Source organism: Eriocheir sinensis, chromosome 50 (assembly GCF_024679095.1).
Source record: "Eriocheir sinensis breed Jianghai 21 chromosome 50, ASM2467909v1, whole genome shotgun sequence".
NCBI lineage: Eukaryota > Metazoa > Arthropoda > Malacostraca > Decapoda > Varunidae > Eriocheir > Eriocheir sinensis.
In genome coordinates, this window is record NC_066558.1 from 12,525,450 (window position 1) to 12,545,722 (window position 20,273).

Below are 20,273 nucleotides of genomic sequence, written 5' to 3' on the forward strand. Positions count from 1 at the left end.
TGCTGCACTTGGTATAGCGATGCCGAAGCGGTAGCTAAGGAGATTGATCACATCCCACATCCTCGTAAGTACTCACAGGAGTATCCTTCAGAACTGCAGGGTTTACCAGAGTGCTGAGGTTTTGAGAACTGATCATAGGCTTGTTGTTGCAACACTCAAGCTTCATGTCAGGTCAAGAAGAATCTTGAGATGCAACACTACTGTGTTCCATCTTTAGAGGCTGAAAGGCCTGGCATGTCCTCAGGACTATGCAGTGACAGTCTCAAATTGGTCCAGTGTGATTAGTGGCCTTGAGAACCCTTTAGAACTGTGAAATACCTTTAAAAGTGAAACTCGTCAATCTGCCAATTGCATTGTAGAGAACCTGAGATCTGGGAGTGGATTTGCCTTTATTGAGATGCTGGAGAATATTGAGCAGAGTCATGCTGCCAGACTTGCTGGGAATCAGAACCAATATTGGGCTCTGTCACGTAGGACTAGAGCTCTCCTTGGAGAGACAAGGAGAGATACATTAGGGGTTTTGCTGAGGAAGGCAAGGGCTTTTTAAATGCAAATTACCCCTGATGTGCTTACTGAGCCCTGAAGAAGCTCCGCTCCAAGCCTCCCTCTCAGGTGAGTGCTATCCGAACAACTGACGGCTGCTTTGTGTCGGACATGGATGGGCAGAGGGCTCTTTGGGCTGAGTATTTTGACCAGCTGTACATGGCGGACCCTCGATGTGAACAGCTTCCAGTTGCTGGGTTGCAGGTGGCAGATGCTGATCCACCCCTTGACGAAAGCCTGCCCTCTCTTGACAAGGACAGAGAGGCTGTGACAAAGTTGAGGACTGGAAAGGCACCTGACATCTTTAACATCATTATGGAGCCGCTCAAAGCTGGAGGTGAGGCCATGATTCGCAGGTTGCATGAGGTCTTGACTGCCATATGGCAATCTGGTACCATTCCTCCTGACTGGAAGAGGTGGCTGGTCGTTCCTATCTGGAAAGGGAAAGGGGACTGTCAGGACTGCAATAACTATCATGGTATTACACTGCTCAGTGTGCCAGGCAGGTGTTTGCCCACCTATTGTTGATGCAGATTTGTAGCCAGCTGCTGAAGTTGCAGAGACCTGAACAGTCTGGGTTCATACCTGGTAAGTTGACATCTGGCCGTACCCGAGTGCTTCGTGTACTGGTGGAGCCCCAACATGTTGTCGATCTCAAGAAGGCATTTGACTATGCATTGTGAAGAACTCTAGGATCTCCTGCGACTCTGCAGGATTCTTACAAGGACTATTGTTTTTTTCTGACTGGCCTGTACTCTGGGACTGAGAGTGCCTAGAAGCCAACCCTGCTCATTGGGTTGTGTCTGTAGGAGACAATCTTGAGTTGAGGTGGCCAAGGGGACACCCACAGAGTTTATAGCTTGGGCATGTCAGTGGATCCTTCCAGGAGGTCTTAGAATTAGAGTGGGGCCTGCATGGAGACTTGCCTTGAGGCAGCCCCGGGCTTGGTGTTGTAGGGTGGGCGGATGCCCCCAATGATTGAATGATTGATTGAGTGAACCAAGATGTGCATAGATCAACTCTGGAACAGTCTTCCATTGCCTGTATTTCTTCCTTCCTATAAATTAAGCTTTATTAAAATACAGTGAAACCTTGATTTTTTTAACTAAATTCACACCTAAATGCTGTTTTTAAACTGATTTGTTTGTATCTTAAACTAATTTTCCCATAAGAAACTGTAAAATTAATTAATCCTTTCCTGACCCCCAGTATACATCAGCGAATCTAAAGAATGACCACTTCTTTTTAGAACACTGGTCAGCTCCAGACCATTGATCAGGATCTGAATCTGATCTGGATTTGCTCTGCAAAAATAGAAGAAAAACAAGATTGCCAATTAAGGTTTCACTTACTCGTATGGAAAAATGGCCACGTGTGCCGAGGTGACAGCAAAAGAAATAAATGGAAGAATATTAAATGAAACAGAAACTAAAACTGAATACACGTGGGTGTTTTCAGGTGGCTAACTTGAAAATACACGTAAAACACAGGCACAGAAAAAAAACACAAAATAAAGCCTTACCTTAAACGCTAAACGCTTCCTCCTTCCATAAAATAAGAGTTAAAAACACGCACACTGTCGGCGTGAAACAACCTGCTGGGCACACAAGGAAGTGGAAAGGAGGAAGGTCCAGGCCTACCTTGCTCGACTGATGACGACACAGGAAAAGACCCTTCCTGACCTAGGGTCAGTTCTTATAATTATGGGGCCGTCCACGCCCCGCTGCAAGCGGGTTGCCAGCTGTCACCGGTGGGGCGGGACAACAGCCTCCAACAACAACAAGACTACACAATCTTTTAATCTAAGTACACTCGACCCTCGATATAACGGACCCCGATTTAACGGATTTCGGATTTAACGGACCTCAAAATCTCAACGGACACCAGCTTAAGAAACGTCAAAACCCTAAACAGAAGGCCATCGGGCCGTGTCATGAGGCCGCGCCGCACAAATTACACCCATACACACTGCCTCATGGCCTCTAGCTCTGCCCACTTTTCGGCCGCCGGACAGGATGCATCATATAGTGTGTGTCCGCCTTTATGGGGAAAATTGTAAACCGTCGACATCTTGCGCTTGGCCACCCATCCAGGCGGCGAAGTGCACACGTGCAGACAGCCCCGGCCGTACGCCGGGCCCAGCCCCGAACAGCTGACAGGCAGCTGGTGACAGTGATGGCGATGATGAGCATCGGCGGCACCCGAACGGCGTCCCCATCGGGGCCCGCGCGTGTGTGGCTGTGTTTATTATGGCTTTGGGCTTCTCAATTTGCCAATTCCCATCCTCCACATGTTGCACGGGACCCTTTCCTTTCTTCCATCTCTTCTTTTTGAAAAAGAAGAGATGGAAGAAAAGAAAGAAGTCCCACACAACATGTGGAAAACAAAAATTAGCAAAATGAGGAGCCCGGGCCCACGATAAACACAGCCACACACACACACACGGGCCCCAACGAAAGCACCACCCGGGCGGCGCTGATGCGGGGGCCATGCCGCCGACACCCATCGTTACCACCACCATCATCAGCCGCCCGTCAGCTGCTCAAGTCCGGCGCGCGGCTGGGGCCGCTCGCACACATGCGCCGGGCCGCCCGGATCATAAAAAAAAATGTTTCGAGCTAGAAGGGGTGCTGGGTAGATTTTCCCGGTGCGACACCGGCTTTAGAAACGTCAAAACCATATTTTCAAGCAACGTGTAGTGCGGCGACTCTGCCTGATGAACGAGCCTCCCATAACCCACTTAGCCAAGGTACCTCTTTGGTCGACTCGGTAAGGAGTGGCTCCCCCGTCACGCTGGTTGCAGGCTCAATCCCAGGCAGCCGGCAAATACCCTCACCTTGTCTTGATTAATTTCTCATGTGTTTCGATACACGCAGAGGACGTGTAGGAAAACAGGAAAAGAGAAAATGAAGCTCCCGGGGCATGACACGGACCTCCCTTCCCCCCTTTTAATCCGTTAAATTTAGGGCCGAGTGTACAATAATACATTTCCTAACCCAAACATAAAAAGGGAAATATACGGGATATGTCACAACACTTAGTAATGGGGCAGGAGAAATATAAATGAAAAGAACAGTCAGGTGGTAACATTTGACCCGGGCTCGTTCGCGCTGGAATACTGCAGCAGGCGGCGGTTGCTGTGCCTGAGTGCGGGAAAACGGAGGTGGGCGGACAATTCCAGAGGAACCCACGTGATTACTAGGGCTCGCTCCCCAAACCGGAAATTTCCAGTTTGGAGGAAAGGCCTAAACTTGTGCTGGGTCAGCGAGGGCGGGAATACCAGCGCAAACAAAAGGGGGTCACATGGCAGGCCATGTGGGTGACCTCCCTGTGTCTGGGAAAACCCCCAGAAATGACCCGGCCGTAACAGTAGGTATGTATATGCCCTGTTCACGTGCATATGTGTGTGTGTGTATTTACCTGGTTGTATTTACCTAGTTGTGACATACGGGAAAAGAGCTACGCTCGCGCTGTCCCGTCTCCATATCCTCTCTTATCCAACTTTTCCTTAAAATCATGAATGTTTCTTGCACAAACCACCTCCTCCTCCAGTCCATTCCACAGCTCAATGCTTCTGTTTGGGAAGCTAAACTTTTTCACATCTCGCCTACACGTGGTCACCCTCAACTTCTTTCCATGTCCTCTCATTTCTCTCTCACTCAACACACACACACAGGTCCTCTCTGCCCAGATTCTCCACCCCACTCGCCACCCTGTACACCGCCATCAGGTCTCCTCTTTCTCTTCTTCTCTCCAGGGTTGTGAGCCCCATGCTATTGAGTCTCTCCTCGTAAGTCCGATCCCTAAGTTCCGGTACCATCTTAGTTGCCATTCTCTGTACTCTTTCCAGCTTTCTTATGTTCTTTTCGTGAGGTGACCAGACCACTGCTGCATACTCCAACCTTGGCCTTATCATTGTAACTATTATTTTCTTCATCATCTCTTCGTCCAAATACACAAATGCCGTCCTTATGTTCCTCAGCAAATTCATAGTTTGTCCCGTTATCCTGTTGATGTGTTTGTCCAGTGACATGTTCTCTGAGCTAGTCACTCCCAAATCTTTTTCTTCCACTCCTCTGCATATTATCTCACTTCCCATCTTATAATCATATTCACATCTTCTACCACTCCTACCAAACTCTATTTTTTCACATTTCCCAAGGTTGAATTCCATCTGCCATGTACCACTCCACTCCCATATTTTGTCCAGGTCCCTCTGCAATGCCTCACAGTCTTTCACATCATTGACTCGTCTCAATAGCTTTGCATAATCTGCAAACAAACTCACATAGCTGGTCACTCCGTCCACCATATCATTTATATATACAGCAAACATTATTGGTGCCAGCACTGAACCTTGTGGGACCCCACTCCTCACTGGGCACCAGTTGGAAACCCTGCCCTTGATTATTGTCCTCATTTCCCTGTTAGTTAGGAGGTCCTCCAGCCACTTAATAAGTCCATCACCCACTCCACCCCTATTTTTAATTTTCCAAATTAGTCTTCTGTGTGGTACTTTGTCGAATGCCTTGTTCAAATCCAGGTACACTCCATCCCCCCAGCCTTCTCTCTCTTGTATTAAATCTGTCACCCTTGAGTAATAACATAACAAGTTGGTGACACAAGATCTCCCTCTCCTGAATCCAAACTGGCAATCCGAGATAATTCTCTCCCTTTCTAAAAAATCCGACCACCTGTTTTTAACTAGCCTCTCACATATCTTTGCAACCACACTAGTGAGTGATACCGGTCTGTAATTTAATGGGTCCTCTCTCTTTCCTCCTCTATATATTGGTACTATGTTTGCTCTCTTCCAATCTTGTGGTACCCTTCCTTCACGCAGGGAGGCGCTCATTATGGAGTGCAGTTTCTCTGCAAGTTGCTCACTACATTCTTTCAGGATCCACCCTGATACTCCATCCGGCCCTGTCGCCTTTCTTACATCCAGCTTGTTCAAGCTTTCCTTGACCTCCTGCACCGTTAACTGTATCTCCGGCATAACCCTTCCTCTTTCCTGGCCCGGTGGTTGTACGAATTCGTCTTCCTGTGTGAAAACTCTATGAAAGCTGTTGTTCATCACTTCTGCCACCTCTGCTGGGTCTTCATATGTAGTTCCATCCATTGTCAGTTTATCGATTGTTTCTCTGTTCTTTAATTTGCCGTTCACATGTCTTTAAAATAATTCAGGTTGGTCTTTGCATTTGTCCACAATATCTTTTCCATATTTCCGTTTTTCTTCTCTTCTAATCTTTGTATATTCATTCCTTGCTTGTTTGAAATTGTTCCACGCGTTGATTCTTCCTCGTCTCCTCCATCCCTTCCAGGCCTCCTCCTTTCTTTTTCCAGCTGCCTCCCATCTTTTGTTAACCACTCCTTTTTACCAACATCCTTTATGGGTACCTTAGGGACATATCTATTCTCGGCTTCTTTGTACAGCTTTAAAAACTCCTCCCACTTGTCTTGTGTACTCCTGGCTTTGTACGGCCCACTCCAATTTGCATTCTCAAAAAAAGTTCTCATATTGACAAAGTCTTCCTTAGAGGAGTTTCTTCTCCCTATTTTGTGATCCTCTTTTTGGTCAATCCTTCTCTTTTCTTTTACTTCAAATTCCACAATTGCATGGTCACTCTTTGCTATTGGGCAATCTATTTTAATATTTTCTATTACTTCCGGTTCCTTGCTAAAAACCAGGTCTAATCTTGATGCCTCTCCTTCTTTCCTGAATCTGGTATGTTCCTTAATCCATTGCGTCAGCACATGTTCCATTGCCAGCTGCAGGAGTCTTCCTCCCCACGACTCTTCTGTTCCCTGCGTCTGCCAATCCTCCCATTCTACCTCTTTACAATTAAAATCACCCATTAAAATTATTCTCTCACCCTCTCTCAACACTCCATCCAGGCAACTCACTGTGTCTTGTATCATTTGTTCATATTCTCGGGCCTTCCATGCATTGGCTCTTGATGGCACGTACCCTACTACATGCTGCCTCCTTCTTCCTTCAGCACCCACAGTTTCCACTTTCAGCACCTCTGCCTTCACCCTCAGTCACCTCCTCCACCCTAATGCCTTTCCTTACCATCAACATCACACCTCCTCCCTGTTTTCTCTTTCTGTCTCTCCTCCATATATTGTATGCACCTTCTCCAATCCCCACCACCTCAATTGGGTCACACAACTTGGTTTCCGTCAGCCCCACAATATCAGGTTCTTTGTCTCTCAAATAGTCGTTAAACTCTATCCACGATGACACTATTCCATTGATATTCGTATTAGACACTTTCCATCCTTGCTCCTTTCCCGTTAGACTTTTTCTCTCCTTCCCCTCGTCACCATGAACCACTTCCTCACTTTCATATCCATTACTCTCCAAAAAAACTCCTTCTCTTCTTCCGATCTCTTCTCATTTAAATCACGAACCTCACCTTTAAGTTCATTCAACTTGTCTCTCTCTTGCTCATTCAGATCTTTCCTCAGCCACATCATTTTGGTGTCTCCTCCCGCTAGCTTCCAAGCTCCTGCCAGGGCCTCTTCTGCTTCGCTCTGTGCCTTGAATCGAATCCTAATTGGTCTATCTCTTTCTCCATTGTATTTGCCAATCCTATGACACTCATCTATTTCTTTCACCAGGTCACTTCCCTCTTCTTGTACCCTCCGTACGATCTTCTTCACTACATCTTTCAATATGTTTTCCCTCTCTGATATGTTTGGGGTCTCCTCCTTTACACCGAACACAATGACACTCTTCTTTTTCTCCACCGTGCCTCTTACCAGTGCCTCATTTTCTTTGATTTCCTTCACCACCTTCTCAGCCATCTTCTCCTCCAACTGCTCCTCCACAATCTCCTTAAAGCTCTGCACACTCTCACTCTTCATCGTCTCACCATCTTTATCAACTTTCTGCTCCAAATTCTTGACTCTTTGCTCCACTTCCACTTTTTCTTCACTTCGCTTCTCCTTCCACTTATTCTGCTCCTTATTCATCTTTTCCACCGAAACTACGCTTTCCTTTATTCCCTCAGAGCATTTTGTTATCTGAATTTTAAGCTCTACCACTTCTGCTTGTAGATCACTTATCTTTCTCTTGTCCTCCTCTCTCTCCCTTCTCAACTCACTCACCATCTTCATCACCACTTCAAAATCAGTGTGTGTGTGTGTGTGTGTGTGTGTGTGTGTGAGTAAACGCATGAACAAGTGTGTGAGGGTAAGAGAGAGACATTTTTGAGTGCATGTGGTGCAGGTCAGTGTTGCCACCTTTTCCACATCACTTCCTGCAGAACTTGCCCAGAAAAGCATCCCCAAGCTGCTAAAATGGAGCAAGAAGCACGGGAGGAGAATCATCTGGAATCTGGCGGCCACTCTTAGAACTAACCTTCTGCCACGAATTTGGGGTTAAGACTGGTTTTCATAATGCAATAATATCTTATCTTCTACTTGAGTCACTGCTCTCTTATTGTCATATAATTATGCATTCTACTAACCTTCAGTCCTCCAGGAAATCAATAGGAAAGAGTGTAGAGATCAAACCTTGTGAGAAAATAGCCATGAAATGTGTGTGGGAACCCGTGTGGCTACAGGTGGTGAAGCCCATATTTACCACAGGGATGCCAAGTTAGAGGTATGAGGTATGGTAGGTTAGGTTAGGCTACATGTAATTTTTTATAATAAATACGTATGATAGGGGCTGCACCATTGTTACTGACAGCTGAGGAGAGAAGAGTTGGAGGTGAGCTTTGGCAGCCAGAGTACCTGGAAACAAAGGAAAACACTATGGATGGAATAGGGAGCAGTGGGGTGGGGGACATTCAGTTGAGTGCTGGCTGCAAATTGCTTTCTTGAGAGATGTGGCATCCCATGCTTACCAGTGTCTGCAGGAGTACAGCACTTTGCCTGTGAGGCTATAGATAAATAAATATTTAGTTTTGTATAAATTAGTACAGCATATGGTGTCATGATTTCATTATTCAAGGAATAGCCCGTGGAAAAATACCGCGGGAGTCCCTGTTCGGGCGCCATTTTATGTGGGGTTCTTGAAAGGTCTGGACTTCTTGAGATCTTTAAAAAATTCTCAGCAATAAAAAAATATAAAATAAAATATCTGAAAATTGAGTTCTCAGACTCACAGCCCCTTCTAGTCACTTATTATATATATATGACCAGTCACACTACTCATAGGACAAGCAAAGACCAGATGAACCTGCTCTTAAGTTTATTTAAAGCAACAAAGAAAACTCGCTTGAAAATAAGGAATAATTAATTAATACTATATTTTGCCGAGTAGGTATACCCAGACTGAGTGATCGAGGTACTCAGTTCACCTCAGGGATGATGGAGGAAGTACTCAGTCTGCTAGCGTGCAAAGGGTTACATACCACGCCCTACCATCCCATGGGGAATGGACTGTGTGAACGTTTTAACGGCACACTTAAGAAAATGCTTAAACGCATGGCTGCCATATAACCCAAGGAATGGCCTAGGTACCTGGCTCCTTTGTTGTTCACGTACAGAGAAGTGCCACAGAGCTCCACAAGGTTCTCCCCGTTAGAGCTAATGTATGGTAGGTCGGTTAGGGGTCTGCTTCAGTTACCGAGAGAGCTATGGGATGACAATGTTCCAGATCTGGACATCAAGACCACATACCAGTACGTGTTAGATTTAGGTGACAGGCTGAGAGAGACCTGTAACATTGCTAAGGAGGAGCTACTCAAAGCAAAACAAGTACAGAAAAGTTACTACGACAGGAAGGCAAAGTTGCGTACGCTCAGTGTAGGAGAACAGTGCCTAGTTTTGCTTCACACAGCGAGCAACAAGCTGTTAGCTCAGTGGAAGGGACCTTACGAGGTTCCGGAGAAGGTTAATGACCTTAATTATATTCTCCTTGTTGACGGACACCCAAAACGGTTCCACATCAACATGTTGAAACAATACTACCGGCCAGATGCAGCCGCAGGTTGCTTGCGAGAAAGTGAGTATGATGATGAGAAGGTGAGGTGTCTTGAGTTCGTTAAGGCTCACTTTTCTCAACCTCAGACCGTAGACGTGGGAGCGGCAGTAGTAATACAAGATGATGAGGACGGCGAGGCTCCTCTCACTGTCTCTTCTAGACAGACAGAGTCAGTGCATGACGTGACGTTGGGAGAAAAGTTAGCCCAGAGGAGAGGGAACAATTAGCATCGTTGCTAGAGGGTTATGCAGAGGTTTTTCTGATAAACCTAGAATTGCTCGGGTACCAGAGTATCGAATCGAGTTGACGAGCCAGGAGCCTGTCAGACAAAGGCCTTACCAGATTCCTTTACGACTAGTAGACGCCGTAAAAGGCGAAATCAGTGAAATGGAGGCTGCGGGTATCATAGAGAGATCAAATTCCCCCTACTGCAGCCCCATGGTAGTCGTAAGGAAGAAAGAAGGAGGAATTAGGATTTGCGGCGATTATCGAAAAGTAAACGCAGTGACGCGCGTAGACGCTGAGCCAATGTCTGATCCTCAAGCCATATTTGCTACTCTGGCTGAATCTAGAATTTTTTTCTAAGATAGACCTGACGAAAGGGTTTTTCCAGATTCCTCTGAGTAAGGAAAGTTGTAAGGTGACAGATTTTATTAGAGAAACTGTATTAACACAGTGAAAAACATCCCACTCTCATTTGGGATGTAAGGTGACAGCTTTTAGTACACCTGGGGGCCTGTATCAGTACAAAGCCTTACCCTTCGGGATGACCAACTCACCAGCAGCTTTTAACAAAGTCATGCGCGAGGTCATGAGAGGTATGGAAGGAGTGGAGCTTTTCGTGGATGACGTATTAATTCACTCACCCACATTCAGGCAGCATCTAGAGACCCTCAGGTTAGTGTTGGAGCGGCTTTGGCGCTACAACCTGACCATTAAGCCCAGTAAGTGCTTGATTGGGGACGAAAAGGTGCCATTCTTAGGTCATGGTGAGGGATAGTATGGGTGTCAGATGGATAAAATAGAAAAGGTTAGAAAAGCTCCACGTCCTCAGACCAAAACTCAGGCAAAGTCATTCTTGGGGTTAGCTGGATATTACCGGGATTATATCCCCAATAGCGCTGTCATTGCTGCCCCTCTGCATGAATTGTTGAGAAAACATGCACCCAATAAGGTACTATGGACGGGCGCTCAAGAGGAAGCCTTTGCGACACTTTAGAGCATGTTGTGCAAAGAGCCCATTTTGCAGCTGCCTGATTTCAATAAGCAGTTCATTCTGCGTACCGATGCATCACAGGAGGGCATTGGTGCCATGTTGATGCAAGAGAGTAATAATCAGGTGTTTCCTGTAAGATATTACAGCAGGAAGTTGCGTCCAGCTGAGAGAAACTACTCTACGGTAGAAAAGGAGCTCCTTGCAGTAGTAGAGGGAATCAAGAAATATTACTTTTACCTGTATGGCGACCAATTTGTTCTCGAAACTGATCATATGCCCCTAGCCAGTTTGAAAACTTCTAAGAACGCAAATGCACGTCTGATGCGTTGGGCGTTGTATCTCCAGCAGTTTCAGTTCACTGTAAAGTACAGGTGACTCTCGATTTACGCGAGTTTGTTTTACGCATTTTTGTAATAACGCGGGGTCCAAAATCCAAATAAATGTTTAATTTACACGTTTTTTCCACTTAAACGCGATATTTTATGGAGTGGCCTCCATATGTTTCACGCAACTGGACTCACACAGCGCCGCGGCCACACAGCTGAGCTCAGCTACATAAAAAAATCATATTGGAAAAAATATCCATGTGTTCATTATTAATTATTAATAATAGTGAGAATAATGGGGTAAATATGATATCAGAAACTGTACATCATGAATCTTGTATGAGGAGTTATTTCACGCAATACCAGCCCGGCTGCCATTTGCATTGTTTACAAACCGCACAACCACACCCATACAACAAACATCTGCATGCCGCGTGTCACCAGAACTGCGTGAATTGTCTTGCCTAGTTGTCTGTCATAACCTACGAGTGATGGTGAGAATAATATGCTTATTATGATATCAGAAGCTGTGCATCATCAGCATGCTTACGGGGATGTATTTCTCACAACACCAGCCCAGCCGCCATTTTCATTGCTTTACTCAAGGACACTTGTCAATTCAAGCAGTAAAGATTACACCAAAAATAAATAAATTTCAGGAAACTGTACATTGTCAGTGTTCTTTAACCCGTACATATTTCTGAGCATTTTAAGAACTTTTTTTTTTCAGAATTGTTGTCTTAAAGTTTGGAGTGCGCATTATACGCTGGTGCGCGTTATACGCCGTAAAATACGGTATTTATTTTTCGACAGAAACCTACCTCTTGTTTGATTTACATTGTTTTTGAATTACGCGACCTCTTCAAGGACGCAATACTCGCGTAAATCGAGAGTTACCTGTACATAAAGGGACAAGCCAACGTGTAATGCCCCACGAGCTTATTTTCCATCCTTTCTATTTCCCAACACGGCCTCTGCGTGTATCGAAACACACGAGAAATTAATCAAGACAAGGAGAGGGTATTCCCCGGCTGCCTGGGATTGAACCCGCGACCAATCGTGATGGGAGAGCCACTCCTTACCGAGTCGGCCAAAGAGGTACCCCACTGGCTAAGTGGGTTATGGGAGGCTTGTTCATCAGGCCGTCGCCGCACTACAAACGTTGGGGCGGATTTCTTTTCGCGTCTGGTAGCAGAGTAAGATGATCAAAGTGGACAGATTAGGTGGCTCGGAGATTAGGTGGCTACCAGACTCGCGTCTGGTAGCAGAGTAAGATGATCAAAGTGGACAGATTAGGTGGATCTTGGGACCTCAAGATTCAGCTGAGTCGAGGAACCAAGTGACGAAAGTGCTCAGATTAGGTGGTTTCGAGGAGATAGGAGCAGTCAATTCTGTAGGTGGTGGAGTCGTAAATGCAACCCTGGAAAAGCTGGTTTGGCCGAGAGTTTTGCGGCATGCTTAAAATTTAAGTTGCATGGTATGGTGCATGGTGTGATAATGTAGGAAAAATTAGGCAGTTAGCCAGGAATTTATACAATAAGTTACACCATTTTACACCTACCTACAGCTACTCCACATCTGTCCCACCAACGCTGTGTATACATACATAACACCATTTACATATTGTGAATAATTGTGGCGAAGTTCGCCAAGTCCGCTCTAAAAGGTACTGGCGCCTCGCTATGGAGTTTTCCCTCTAGTTTGAGTAGTAACGTAAATGTTGAGGTTTTTCACTCACAGGCGAACCGTCAATTTTTTTTTTTTTTTTTTTTTTTTTTTTACGTTGTTGCCTATTGCGCCGGTAGGCATCTTCCTGGTGGGGCCTGATGGTCGGCCCAAGGCTTCTTCCAGGTGGGGCCTGATGGTCGGCCCAGCCCGTTCTGGCGCAGGCGAGTGTTTATAGTGGCGCCATCTTGCATTGGCTCATGCTGCCCCCCGGAACTCGTTCTTGATTCGCTTGGACGGCTTCCTCTAGAGTCCGGGTTGATGGGTGGTCTTCAGGACAGCATGTGGGTAGTTTTAAGCCACTCGGCGGTGACTGAAAAATCCGAGTGGTAGCGTGGGGATTCGAACCCGCGTCGTCCATCACGCGGTGAATGTGAGCCCAGTACGATACCACCTACGCCACCGCCTACCCACCTGAGCAGAGGTTAACTGACATACACCACAGTAAGAGAGGGTGTGTGAAAAGTGTGAGAATGTACTGTCAGGAACATGCTAATTCTGTAGGTGCAGGTGTAGGGCATGTTACCAGTGTTGGCAGCGTATCACAGTCAAAAACTTTTCTCTGACGACAAAAGTTTTCTTAAAGGGGGGGCGAAATGTCATGATTTCATTATTCAAGGAATAGCCCGTGGAAAAATACCGCGGGAGTCCCCGCCATTTTGATTGAGAGAGCGGGAAGTAATCACAGGACAGGCGGGAAAACCAGGCAGGCAGGAAACAGCACCTATTTCAAATCATATTCGTTATTACTGCCAAAGCTGAGTTATGAGTGGGATGCATGACCCACTATTACCTAGTGCATGGTGTTAGGTTATTCATAAATAATAATCCATAGCCATTAGGGCGTTAGTATAAGTGTTATGCAGGAAAAACGAGATGTCAGTGTGGCGAGAGCTGGCATCTTGACCGTGCTGAGGATTCTGGTTGCCGGGCTCCCCGCCGCCATCTTCCTCCCAGACTCCAACGCGACTAGACGTCCCTCACCATCCTTCCGTGCCACATGTCCATCGTGGTGGCTTACCTGCCTTTGTAGTATCCACAAGTCCAGGGGGACTGTGTACTGCAGGCGAGGGAAGCCTTTGGAAGGTCGAGAGGCGGCGTGTTGCAGAGAGGAACGAGAGAGGATTGAAGGACTCCAGGGCTCCAGACCACGAGGTAGATCAGGTGTGGCTCACGCTTCGCCCACCTACAGTTAAGTAATTTATTTGCATAGGATGTTTTAAGATAGATAGCTAGGTTGCTGTGTGCCTGGGATTAATTAATTATTCCTTATTTTCCAGCGAGTTTTCTTTGTTGCTTTAAATAAACTTGAGCAGATTCATCTGGTCTTTGCTTGTCCTATGAGTAGTGTGACTGGTCATATATATATATAATACTACAACATACTGTCTCTCCAGGTCCCCTCAGTGAGGCTGACATCATCTGGAAGCAGCTGCGTATTGAAGGATTTCTGGTTGGGCGCTGGAAAGACCGCTGGATGGAAGGCATCAATCAGCTCAAAGAGTGGATTTTGCAGGTAAACACATGAATGCCTCAGCCTTTTTCAACACTGTGCATCTTCCCTAACCCTCCATTTATTATTCCCCTTATCCATTTCTGATCCCTTCTACCTGCCACATCCCTCTCCTCTTGCACCTGCCCCCAGCCCCTACCACCTGCCACATCCCTCTCCTCTTGCACCTGCCCCCAGCCCCTACCACCTGCCACATCCCTCTCCTCTTGCACCTGCCCCCAGCCCCTACCACCTGCCACATCCCTCTCCTCTTGCACCTGCCCCCAGCCCCTACCACCTGCCACATCCCTCTCCTCTTGCTCCTGCCCCAGCCCTACCACCTGCCACATCCCTCCTCTCTTGCACCTGCCCCAGCCCCTACCACCTGCCACATCCCTCTCCTCTTGCACCTGCCCCCAGCCCTTACCACCTGCCACATCCCTCCTCTCTTGCACCTGCCCCCAGCCCCTACCACCTGCCACATCCCTCTCCTCTTGCACCTGCCCCAGCCCCTACCACCTGCCACATCCCTCTCCTCTGCACCTGCCCCCAGCCCCTACCACCTGCCACATCCCTCTCCTCTTGCACCTGCCCCCAGCCCCTACCACCTGCCACATCCCTCTCCTCTTGCACCTGCCCCCAGCCCCTACCACCTGCCACATCCCTCTCCTCTTGCACCTGCCCCCAGCCCCTACCACCTGCCACATCCCTCCTCTCTTGCACCTGCCCCCAGCCCCTACCACCTGCCACATCCAGCTCTTCCACCTGCCTGCACCTCCCACCACACTCCACTGTAGCAGTGATTTCTGCCTATACTAAAACTAAGCTGCCAAAGTGACTGTGCACATCCATAAGTAATAGCCACTTTTGAATCAATAGTTCAGTATACATCATTACCATAGCTGGGCGTTATCGCGATAAGTTATCGCGATACTTTATCGCTGATAACAAAATCGGGTTATCGGCCATCCACTACTTATTTAAATATATATCAGTATCTTCGTTACTTTTGTAACCAAACTAGCGATAATCGCTACTTTTTTTCCTCCTCTCAGAAAAAAACGTTGTCTCCTTACTGCGCATGCGTGGCCCGGTGTTGTATGAAAAAACTTCGGGGTATGAAATATCTTCGGTGATGAGATTTCATACTTATATCATGAAAATTAAAACACTAGGTTATTTTTTTTATGCTACTCAAAAATCAATATATCATAGAGAAAAATCATTTAACTTTGCCCCAAAAATGATTATTCACTGCCTCAAATTTGATATTCTATATTCGTTTGTGAGCATGCCATGATACTGAAGGCACCCGGTGTTGTGTTATTTGGTGTCCCATCGTCAAAAGCTGGCGCTATTGTTTACAAACACTGGTCTCTCGTGAACTGCGCATGCTCAGACCATTAAGTGTAGACCTGTTCAGTCTCACATTGCTTTTTTAACACATTAAGAGTTACTGGAAAGCTGAATCAAACATACAGTACCACCATCCTCGCTGTTTCTAGAACGATGTACACTCTGTACATATAAATACAACTCGTACAGAGTGTCGTTCTAGAAACAGCAAGGATGGTGGTAGTGGTACTATATGTCTGATTCAGCCCTCCAGCAACTCTTAACCCCTAAAGGGCCGGCCTGGGTGGTCATCTACAACATCCACAGGACCGGCACCTCAGCACCAAACACCGAAAATAGCCTATATTCACACTTGATTCTGCTGAACTACAATGCAATAACAAATTACTTTGTCGTCATAGTCATCATCAACTCTTCTTCTTTTTAATTATTGCATGAAAACGTTTCTATGTGCTGTGGTTTTGGAGAAATATTGAGTTGAAGAGGAGAGATTTTTGGAGTTAGCGAGGCTCTTGCCCGCTCTGCGTTCGTTTCGCTTGTGTGGCCTTGACTAGTGCGTAATGAAAACGGATGCCCCATGCTCTAATTCTTATATATAGTCAATACTCTAAGCTTTCTCTATGTAACACAGTCTTGTGATGTGTGGTTTGGGAGTCATTGTAGCATACTCTTCTCATTCTCGTGTTGCTCTGCTGGGCTCGGCAGGGTCTGGCAGGAAATCGGACGCGTCAGAATCCGTGTCAGTACGCCTGTCCATCGTGAGAGCGGGCAAGATTCTGAAGCAGTAGCCTAAACATATCTCTGGCAGTGTTGCCAACGAATGGTCATCGAAAATTACCGAAAAGTAAATAAATTTAGCGCGAAAAAAGCAAAGCGGCTATAACCGCCCCCGGCCCTTCCGTGGAAAAGCGGCTATAGCCGCCTCCGGCCCTTTAGGGGTTAATTACGGTTTAAAAGCTTTGTGAGACTGTACAGGTCTACGCTTGCTGGTCTGAGCATGCACCGTTCATGAGAGACCAGTGTTTGTAAACAATTTTTGACGGTGGGGACGCCAAATAACACAACACCGGTTCAGGCATTTCTAGTATTACCGTCCATATGTACGTGTCAACGTGTGGTTTTAAGGTTTTGTAAGTTTCCTAAAATACAGATAATGAAAATTTGAATTCATCAATGTTGTTCCATCTGAAATATCAATATAGTATCGTTTTCGCCTATCGGACTTATCGCTAGCTAGTATCGGAATTGTGGATTTATATCGGGTATCGGTTATCGGTTATCGCCTATATTTGTGTCTCTAGTTAACGAATATCGGTTATCGCCGTTAAGGTTTTTCATTATCAGTTATCGGTTATCGGGAATAAGGTTTTCTGTTATCGTGCCCAGCTGTGATCATTACTAACATTGTTAACCCTTCATGGTCCTTTAACACGTTAACCACTACATACCCTGCTGGTGGTGCAACACACACGCTCAGCTGTTGCGTGTTGCACCACTGATGGTACAAATGCATAATTTTTTTTTTTATTTATATACAGTGAAACCTCGGTTTTCGTGATTAATCCGTTTGAAAAAGTCTGACGAAAACTGAATGTACAAAAACTGAAGCAATATTTCCCATAAGAAATAATGTAAATCCAATTAATCCGTTCCAGACACTCAAAAATATTAACAAAAAATACATTTTATAGAGAATACATACAGTTTTACATACAGTCAAGGTCGTGCAAAATGGCGTCTTGGAGAAGTGCTTTATTCCCAAGTGAGTGCTGTGGAGGCCGGCACCTGACTGCCAGCTTGATCAAGTATTTCTTTCTCAATGCCTCGGCTCGAATGGAGTTCGAGTTACAAACCCAGCAACCAACACAGTAAGAACCCTTGTTACCATTACATACAATTAAGCCTAACTCCCCACATCTCAAAAACCTTCAGTTATCACAATCGCTAACATAATGTACATCATATTCATCGTTGTCTTCATCGTCTCGTCGTCGCAGTGTTCCTCCCACTCGGACTCATACGCAGTTCTGCCGGGATCGACTTGTAATCTTCCTGGAGGCTGTCTGTTTCGCGTTGACTGTTGAAGAGGCGTGCATATGCCGTTCCCTGCGTTCCTGAGGGGAGGTTGCATGTAGGTGTAAGGGGCCTCCCAGGAGTAGGGTGTTGTCGGTGCTCTTTTGAGCTCATCATAGTGACACACTTTCACTCGGCCCGTTGGTTCGTCCTCGGAGGTGAGCTGATAAGACCATCCTCCCCTCAACACCTTGATGACGCGGTGACGGCGAGACAGGTAAGGGGCGATTTTCTTGCCCCCCTTGAAGTGTCACTCTGCATTGGAAAGCTTGAGGCGTATGAGCTCTCCCACCTGAAAAGCTTCTCCTCTACTCCAATACTTGCTGTTCCTTCTCCTTTGTGCCAGGGCGATCTTTTCCTTCGCTGTCTGCACCGCCCTCTGGATTTTCCTCGTTTTCTCTTGCACCAGTTTTCACGCTGTCTCTGCATTACTCAGTCTGGAATGTAACAATCGGGGTCTTCATTACATACTTCACGGGCGATTACCTGTTCCGGCCGTCTGGCAGGGAGACCAAACACTAGCTGGTGTGGTGACTGCCCCGTCGAGGTGTTCCTTGCAGCGTCGTGGCTGAACTGCAGATGGGGCACCATTTCAGGCCAGTGGTCGATATTGTTCGTACACAGGCACCGAAGGTTGTCCACCAACTGGTTCTGCCTTTCCACCTGGGCCTGGCTGTGGGGGTGGTAGGGTGAGCCAAGCCACTGCTGGATACCTGCTTCACGACAAACTACCTGGAACATATTAGAGGTAAAATGCGTACCTCTGTCAGAAGACAGAGTGCGCAGTAGCCCGAACATGCAGATCAATCTATTGAAAAGAGTCCTCGATGCCGTATCCAACGTGGCATCAAGGGTCGGCGCCATCACTATGTATTGTGTGAGGATGTCTTGCATGTGTAACACATACCGGAACTTATGTTTGCCTGAGGTCGAGAAAGGCCCCACAACATCAATCTGCATGGTTTTATTCATACAATCAGGTATTAACGTACCTTGAAGTGGTGCCTTACCCGGCGTCTTCGTCCTCTTATTGGTTCCACATGCTTCACACTTACTAATGTGGGCGTCGACGTCCCCCTTCATCCCGGGCCACCAGAAACCATTCCTCGCTCTCTCCCGCGTGCGCCTCCGTCCCATGTGACCGCTAAGGGGTGCATCGTCCACTAGTCGAAGGGCTTGGACTCTTAGTGATGCTGGTATCACAGGCACCTAAGTCTCCTTAGATCCGTGAGGGCGGGGTGCACTCCATCGTCCTCCATGGACAACATAACAAATGATGCATTGGCTCGACAATCGCATGCGAGGCTGGAAGTAGAGCAGTCTCCCTTTAGCAACGGTTGTTCCATTTTCTGCGCGCCCCTTCAGGACCTCTACCATCGCTGCTATTTTGTCGTCCTCTTGTTGTGCCTCCCTCAATGTTGTCACGTCCCAGAATATGCTCTCGAGACAAGTTGTAGTGCTGACCGCCCCAGCCGAGGCTCCTTCCCTTCCTTCGCCTGAGGCTATTCTGGACAGGTAAACCGCTATAGACATAGCTGGACTACGGCCAACCTTGTGTATCGGGGTGATGTCGAACTGTTGTAGAAAATCGATCCATCTCCCCCTTCTGCCCCATTCTTCACTAACATCCAGGGGTGTAACTCATGGGGGGGAGGGGTCGTGTCCCCCCAAAGTTTGAGTTAGGGGGGACAATAAATATTATGGTTAAATATCATGCTCTTACGAAAAGAGAGCAAAGAAAATTGAACAAGTAGACAAGACTTACCTTGTGTCAGTTGAAGTATGCTTGTAATTTTACGAAGCAAGCCGCCTCTGCTAGAGGGGAGCCTTCACATGAGATACACTTCGTCGCGCCACCACCAGACTTCAAAATATATGACCACCCACATGCCGTAAGATAAGCATAACCGTGTAGGATGGGGGGGGGGACCATAAATTCCCCCAGGGAGGACTCTCCTTCTGGCTGCCAACTTGAGAGGTGTCCTGATAACTCCTCAAACCTCCTCCTTATCAATTTCTGCAACATTCGTGGTCTTCGTTCTAATTTTCATTCTGTTGAACACCATCTCTCCTCCTCTAAACCTCACTTTCTCTTCCTCACCGAAACACAGGTTTCTGAGGCTACTGACAGCAACCTCTACTTTGTTCTCTCCTACTATATCTTAAATTTCAATCCAAAGCTGGATGTTACGCCTACGTGCGCAACGACATCACTTGCTCTCGTGCCCACGACCTTGACTCTTCTGAATTTTCCACCATCTGGCTAAGACTTCATTGTCATTCTATTACTAAATACATCTGTGCTGTTTATCTCTCACCTTACTCTACTAACTATGTAAGATTCTTTGACTATTTGAATTCTAAAGTGGAGCACATCATGTCTCACTCTCCCTTCGCTGAAATCTCCATCTTGGGAGATTTCAATGTTTACCACCAGCTTTGGCTTTCATCCTCTTTCACTGACCAGCCTGGTGAACAAGCCTACAACTTTGCTCTCCTCAACAACCTAGAGCAGTTGGTTCAGCACCCCACACGTATTCCTGACCGTCTTGGAGACTGGCCCAACATTCTAGACCTTCCCTACCTCTTATCCTTGTGTTT

The 20,273-nt window shown here is 46.6% G+C and overlaps 1 long non-coding RNA gene and 1 pseudogene across 1 annotated transcript; one reads left to right on the forward strand and one right to left on the reverse strand.

Annotated features, from left to right (window-relative positions):
• LOC126982387 (prostaglandin reductase 1-like) overlaps positions 1–20,273 on the forward strand; it is a 168,087-nt pseudogene that overhangs the window by 127,296 nt on the left and 20,518 nt on the right.
• Positions 14,277–15,590, reverse strand: LOC126982389 (uncharacterized). Its single transcript, XR_007735160.1, has 3 exons — positions 14,967–15,590; positions 14,787–14,921; positions 14,277–14,521 (listed from the first exon to the last, which is right to left on the reverse strand). It is a non-coding gene; the product is annotated as an uncharacterized LOC126982389 (long non-coding RNA).